This window comes from Tachypleus tridentatus, chromosome 6, assembly GCF_004210375.1.
Source record: "Tachypleus tridentatus isolate NWPU-2018 chromosome 6, ASM421037v1, whole genome shotgun sequence".
Classification (NCBI taxonomy): domain Eukaryota; kingdom Metazoa; phylum Arthropoda; class Merostomata; order Xiphosura; family Limulidae; genus Tachypleus; species Tachypleus tridentatus.
Window position 1 is genome coordinate 260,060 of NC_134830.1, and position 7,868 is coordinate 267,927.

Below are 7,868 nucleotides of genomic sequence, written 5' to 3' on the forward strand. Positions count from 1 at the left end.
CATTACATGCAAGACTATACAATACTTCAGTGCATGAACACATTACACCCAAAACATTTATTATGATACTTTATTTCATGTAATACCTAGGTATATAGTATGCATTGTTTTAAACGAAATTGCAAGAAATTAAATGCGAAAAGCAGATGGTGTCGAAAATGCTCGATTTTGCCCACTTGACATTCCATTTAATGAGCTGAAAATGAAAGCAAAATTTAAAGACATATGAAAATCAAACACACCATCTATTAGAGCAAAAAATTATCTACCAAATGACATGAAATATTTTGCGAAAGCGTTTCATTTATGAATATATATTTTTAACTTGAAAAAACGCTCACGAATTATTCCTCAACCCAATAGATCATGTATGATGTTTATTTTACATTGTGGAAAACCATTTTGCTTAGATGTAATCTGATATGTGAACTCCTTGTGTAGTTTTGTGATAAATATTTTAACTAGATATACATTAAATAATCGTCCAGTCTACACGTGCTACTTGAACATTTCTGGGGCAGGATTTGATGGAACACATGTAGATAAGCCTCGAAGGTCATACTGAATGTAGTTTGTCTAGGTTCCACTGGTCTCCTAGCCCTCAAGGTTAGCCTACCTCTCTTCTCTACGTGAGACATCATATAAAATATCCTCGTTTTTTCTTTATTTGATTTGGTAAACAGCTTTTGCAAAGTCGTGTGAAAACGAGCAAAACGAATGCAAACTTGTTAGTGCAGAGTAAATAGCTCGATTTCATTGCAATATGTTAGCATTGTTTTGACCATCGGCCTACTTGTACACCCGACTGATAAGTCACTTGAACTAGAAGTTTTGTTAAGAAAACAATCCTAAAACGGGATTTCATTTTCTTATATGAGATAAAACTAGGTTTATTTAGTAAAAGTAATGCTTTCTCGTAATTTTAGTACACAAAATAATTAACATTTTGTGTATTCATTAGTATTTTCCATTATGTATAAAACGGAAATAAGGAATTTAAAGTACTCAATAGAAAGGTTACAAGTATCAGGAAAAATATTATCACTAAATAAAAACACTACGCAGGGTTTGCTATTGAACCAGAAGAAAAGGAAACAAACAAGGTAAAGATGGAAGTGGACATATCACTTGAGAGACTAATGATCACATTGTAAACTAAGTTATCTCAACTTTACATGAACAATGAAATCCCTACACAACTGGCTTCTCCAGTTTGTGTATCGAAAGTTTGGTGTTTGAATAGAATCTCAAGCTTTCATTATTATACCTCTCCTTTAGTTAACTTTAGGGCATTGTTACTTTTATGACTATTTTAAAACAGAGTAATATTTTACGATTGAAAATTCTGGTTCTATTTGTTTTTCATTGAGGAAGCCAGTAATATAAGGATTTTATCTTCATGTAAATACGAGACAGCGTAGTCTGCTATGTAATCATTAGCCTCTCAAGTGATATGTCCACTTCCATCCTTATCTTGTTTGATTCCTTCTTTCTAGTTCGGTAGCGAGTCCTAAATAGTTTTTAACTTTCTAGCGATCATTTTTCTTTAATACCTGTTTTTTTACTTTTTTATAAGATGGCGTACGTGATTTACTGAGTTATAGAGCGTATTCTAAAGCTTTATAAATTTTGCATATAGTATGATAAAACAATTAATAATAGATTGTGAAGCCTGTTTTGGTCCATTAAATGATGATAAAATTATAGTTACTGCTAGAACCAGGCAGTCGCTAGGCCTGTTGAAGAAAGGTGATGAACGAAAATAAAAAATCTCGGTTTTGGCTATTCGCCATTTTCAACTTTGGGACACTCTGGATAGTTGAAAAGCGGCATAAACACTACAGACAGAGTAACTATGCCAGGTAGCCTTTATATCTAGCTTCTGATGACCTGTAGAGAAGATAATCCAGATAATTTTTATATTGATTTAATACAGGCATTCGTGCCATCTCTACCTAGCGTACTCTCCAATTTCTAGATATTTCTCAAGACGAAAAGTACAGAAACACGATAAGTATGTGAAAAATCTTTTCTAGAAGTTTTATTTCTAGACATTACATTACATGATTAAAATGCAAACACCACCATTATATGAAAAGTCTTCACTACATTTCGTTACTATAATTCTGTGGGTTTCTCATCATAACTAGAACAGAAACAAGACAACTATATAGAAAGTCATCATTACACATAGAATTTCCACATATTTCGCAACATGACTAAAAAGGAAACGTGATCGTTAGTAATTTTATTGCTAGAGGTTTCTCAGTTTCTCAGAGCAGAAATGTTACAGATATTTATAAATTCATCGATAGATCCTTTATTTACAGAGGTTTATCAGCGTGACTATAGTAAAAATATTATAACTATATGGAAAACTCATTTAGCTTCATTTCTAGAAGTTTTTCAGTATATCTTGAAGTGAAAGTGCGACTATGACACATTATCTGTAATACATCTGAACTATACAGATGTCTTCTGTCTATTGGAAATCGCATACATCAATCCCACGTCTTACTGTCTTTCATAGTATTAATTCATCTTACTTTGAGTAGTTTACTTCAGAGCTGATAGGTGGCATTTTAAGAGACACGTAATTTTGTTTATATAAAAATATAATTATGGTATAGCAGCACATATCTATTATTATATCTATTGTTAATATTATAGACTAATATTATATATAAGTCCTAAATAAGAATACAGTTTGTTATATTTGTTACAACAAATACACAGCAAGTATAATGTTAACTTCACGTCCTTTCAAACCAGTTGATAATACTTGTTACAAGTATATATCAAAGTTTAATGTTAGCCATGTTTCCTCTACAACCAGTATACATCAAAGTGTAGTGTTAACCCTATTTCCTTTACAACAGTTGGTAATACTTGTTACATCATGTATACATCAAAGTGTAGTGTTAACCCTATTTCCTTTACAACAGTTAGTAATACTTGTTACATCATGTATACATCAAAGTGTAGTGTTAACCCTATTTCCTTTACAACAGTTGGTAATACTTGTTACATCATCTATACATCAAAGTGTAGTGTTAATCCTATTTCCTTTAGAACAGTTGGTAATACTTGTTACATCATGTATACATCAAAGTTTAATGTTATCCCTATATCCTTTACAATAAGTGGGCAATACACAGTACAAAAAGTATACTTCAAAGTGTATTGTTAACCCTATTTCTTTAAAACCAGTAACAACATGCACGATGATGTTACTTGCTTTACAACCAGTTGCTAGCAGTTAATACATAAGTAAACCTGCACATTCAAGCTGCACCTTTCATGAAGACTGACGTCATGACCTAATATCGTTATTGAACGCTGTCTTACAGACAATGAGAAGTAAAAACTAAAGCTGTTATCTACATTACCCATCAGGTTTAGCCGGAGTTTCACTCAAGCGACGTATTTAAATTCCAAAAAGGATTGAATCGTGAATGACAGTTAATGTTTTGTCAGATTAGAGAAACCATGGTTTAAATGACGCAATTAATAGTATGACGTCTTTATCTATTTTGTTTGTAAATGTTTCTTAGATTTAACGTCACTTAGGTCAGAAGAGTGTTCTGCCAGTAAAGGACAAAGCGTGATTCATTTTATCTTCGCTAGAGTTACAAAATTTATATTTACTCTTTTTTTACAAACATTTTCAACAGATAAGTTATAAATACTAGTTCAATTCGTTGTTTTTTTTATTCGCACACGGAAGTTTAATTTATATAAAACAGGTAAGTATTTAATATATAGTTTTGTTAAGGAGATTGAAAATTCTACAATATGTGGCCTTGTTCAAAGAAACAAAGACTTTTTTAAACGTTTTTTGAATTTATAACATATAGAATTATCACGAAATTGTAAACACGTTGGTTGGATCTTTTTTTCATTATCACAAAAATAGCATCTTAATACCAGTAATACAGTAACTATTGAAGGGATATCAGTTGTTCAAATATTGGTGAAAAGAAACAACTTTAACACCAGTAAATCAAGTTATCACTGGAGGTACATCGCTGTTATTGAGACCTTAATAATAAGAAACATCTTTAACACCAGTAATGCGTAACCGCTTTATGGACATCACTATTTTAAACCTTACTAATAAGGAATACCTTTAATACCAGTAACAGGTAACCGCTGTAGGGACATTAAATAATTTAGCTGTCTACATATTATGTCAACTTACTTTGCATGATTGAGATATTCTAAACTCTAAAGATAATGGTCAGTTCCGACGTGTCCATTGGGTGAGATCATTGTCACAAACCTAAGAAATTTGATACTTCACAGCGGTCAGTCATAGATCGTCTCTATCTAGTAGAAGACCACCTAACCTTCAGGGTTTCTAACCGTGGTCAGGCAGATAGACGTAGATCGTCACAGAACACTCCGACCAAATGGAATCGTTTCCGTGTTTTACGTAAAACTCCAATATTTTACTTCGTACACAAGAGGAACTGCTAGAGCTCCGCGTTTGGTTTTGATTAATTATCCGAGGGATTATCAAACACAAAAGTAATCAGCGTGCAGCCAGTGGTTACGAGTAATGTTGGCAACTACGGCGTAACCTGGACTCAACACGGCTTCCTTCCGGCGTCACTAAGTAGGCCACTGAACACCTGGTCAAAGAAGCCTAAATTCCCAAATTTTTGTCAGGAACGGCAGTTTCACCCTTAGACACTTCAGAACTGACCATCAATAAAAGTATCAGTTTTCTCACCCATGTCCTGATCTTCATGAGGGTAGCTGCTACAATAGGGCCAGCTCTTTCTTGTAAGAAATAGCTCACGGATCTATCTTCTAGGTATATGTCTTAGCTTTTAACCTGTAGCCAAGGTGCGTAGAAGTTAGTTTGTCACGTGACTCAACCTGTTCTTAGGCTTTCTAGTGATTGGCGCTCAGCGGCATGACGAGAGGGACAACCTTTACCATGTTAAGCCCGTTCCACGACAAGGTGCAACGCGCCCTGGTGCTGATTCACCAGGGTAGATTTCTCTGGTAGACGCATGTGCTCACCACTACCGTGAAGTTCCACAAGTGGAGATTCCTCTGCGAAGAAAAAGCAGAACAAAAAATAGATTTCTCACGGAAACGTTCTAACTTGACTTTCATCCGAAAAAAAACCAAAAACAATAAAAACCTACCTGTTAGATATTCGCTATACTGACACGTTCCTCCTTGTTGAAAAGTTTTTGCAACCAAAAAAAAAAAAAAAAAATAAGTACTTTAGCCATTTTCTTTATACGACTGGGAGAGGACTAGCAATTAGAGTGCTCAGAATGGGAGTCAGAGGATTCACGGTTTGCAACCCGTCAATGCAAAAAGTAGCAACAAAACAAACGTGTTCTACACTCTGATTCTGTGGGTGTGTCATAAGAGTGACGGTTAGATGTCACTATTCTGTCGGATAAGAGTTGGCAGTGTGGGCTGTTGGCTAGATGCTTTCCCTCTAACCTGTTAGTTCAACATTAAAGGCGGCTAAACACAGTTTCTTTAAGTAGCCTAGTGCGAAATTTCTAAAACACACACAAAAAAACACAACCAAATCTTACACACTCCATGGTGACGCATAAAGGAATTTGTATCTAAACTATATTGATGTCTGTTTTTTCTAACAGTGGTTTCAGTTAATCTTTTATTACAATATACTCAGGCAACTTTTGAATATCAGTTGCCAGTGTTTTGTTTAATAAATCAGTGTATTTTTTTAGAAAGGGATAGATTTATTTATTTTAATTTATAACCGATAGTGAAAACATTAATTTACTGATTATTTATAGTGTGTTATGTATTATAAATATTAAACCAGTAACTGGCAGCAAGCAATGGACTTCCCGGTTGATATCGGAAGGTCTTGCTAAATGATTAAGCAAAATAAATTCTGCCAAGACGAAACACATTATTATACGATAAGAACTATAAGGACGATAATATCTCATTTGTCATATTTCAAAAAGGCCTAATAGTAAAAATTAAATTCATTTCATATCTTTGCAACTCATGTGCTAAGTCAATTCATTTTTATATCTTTACAACCCATGTCGTCACGTCAATTCATTTCATATTGTTACGCCATTTCGCCACGTCTTTTCAATCTGTATTTAACGGTAACAATCCTGCAGCGTAGTTTCTGTTGCCAAAAGCTCCCTCGTACAACTATCTTGTCCAACGCACACCACTCCTCCATGAAACTTTCCATAATACATCTAACGTAGGAAAACAACAGTTTCCCATAATCGTTTTAAAATTCCAATCGTACAGAAATTTATATTAAGGCGGCGTCTGACGAACCTATCGGTCTATCTTCCGATTGGATAATGTGTAACAACAATCATACATCAAGTCTCCATTAATAACATTAAAATGTAATGCAGTCTTACAACAGATATGTGCTAATGAGAAAAAAATGTTTTTGTTTATTTGTTTCAGTGCAAAACTATACAACAGACTCTCTGCGCTCTGTTCACAATGAGGAACTGAACCCCATACTTTAGGTTAAAAGTCCGTAAACTTATCGCTTAGTCACTGAGGGACTAAAACATGCAGTATCAAAAATACAAGATCAGTCTAATAGTACCTTTCCTCTAATAGCAAGAAAATACAGTACATTTTCCCTAGTACCAAGAAATACAACAATAATTTAAAAGGCCATATCTCCTTGTAGTGTTTCCTTTTGGGATAGCGTTAAGTTTACAGACTTGCATTGCAAAAATTCAGGGTTCATTTCGCCTTCGTAGACACAACAGATATTCAAATATAGCCTTGCTCTAAAAACAAACCAATTGTAACAAGAAAATACAACGAAAGTCTAACAATACATACCCTTCCCCTGGAGGTAAGAAAATACAGCAACAATCTAGTAATGCATTCTTCTCCCCTAGAAAATACAACATGAATCGAACAGCAAATTTCCTCTCGTGGCCTTAAGATGCAACAACAATCTAACTATACATTTTTTTTTTCTATACTAATGAGGAAATGTAACAAAAATACAAAACCATATCTTTTCTAATGACAAGCAAAAAATTATGAAAGGAGATAAAGCACCCTCTAGCGACAAGTAATAAGAATCCAACAGAATATTCTTTTAATGACACAAAGGAGGGACGACATTCTAACAACACATCTCTCACAGTTAATGAACTTAAAATCCAACAAATCACCCTACTCAGCGATAGGGGGGAAATGCATAATAGATTTTATGATTAAAACGAATCTCCACCTCATCCCCTCATCTTGTTACAAGTAACTTAAGATATGCATTGTCTGCGTAACAAAAGGATTGCGTTCTTGAGAATTTTATGGAACTTATCTATTCCTTTGTTGTAGCTAAGGCCAGAGGCAAAAACACTCAAATAACACCCATTAAGTTTCATATCACCAGTTTGGCTGTGATAATCATTTAACGATTGAATCAGTTACTATTTTTATTGAATTACACACTACACTATTCTATTACTCAATCTATTCAGTACGTTATAGGCATCCTTTGCCTAAAACTTTTAGTTGTTATGGAAGGGTAAATGGACGACCCAACCAGCTGTAACCTTGGATACTCTTTCATCTAGATTTACGAGCTATACCAGCAGAGATGAAGAAATGCTAAAGTAATGCCTCTAAGGGTCATTTGCTGAAGCGAACGTAACTGCCCTAGTGTAGTTGTGAGTAATTGTTAGGATGGTTACATGCTGAAAGAGGGCTTTGATTTAGTTTATTGCTGTTGTGTTTATTAACATTCCAGTTTTAAACTCAGTATTAATCGATCGGTGAAGCTTACATTTAGTGTTTCATTCGCAATGAGTTATGATTATATCTGTTTTTAATAACCGGATGCTAGTTCAGACACATGAAAT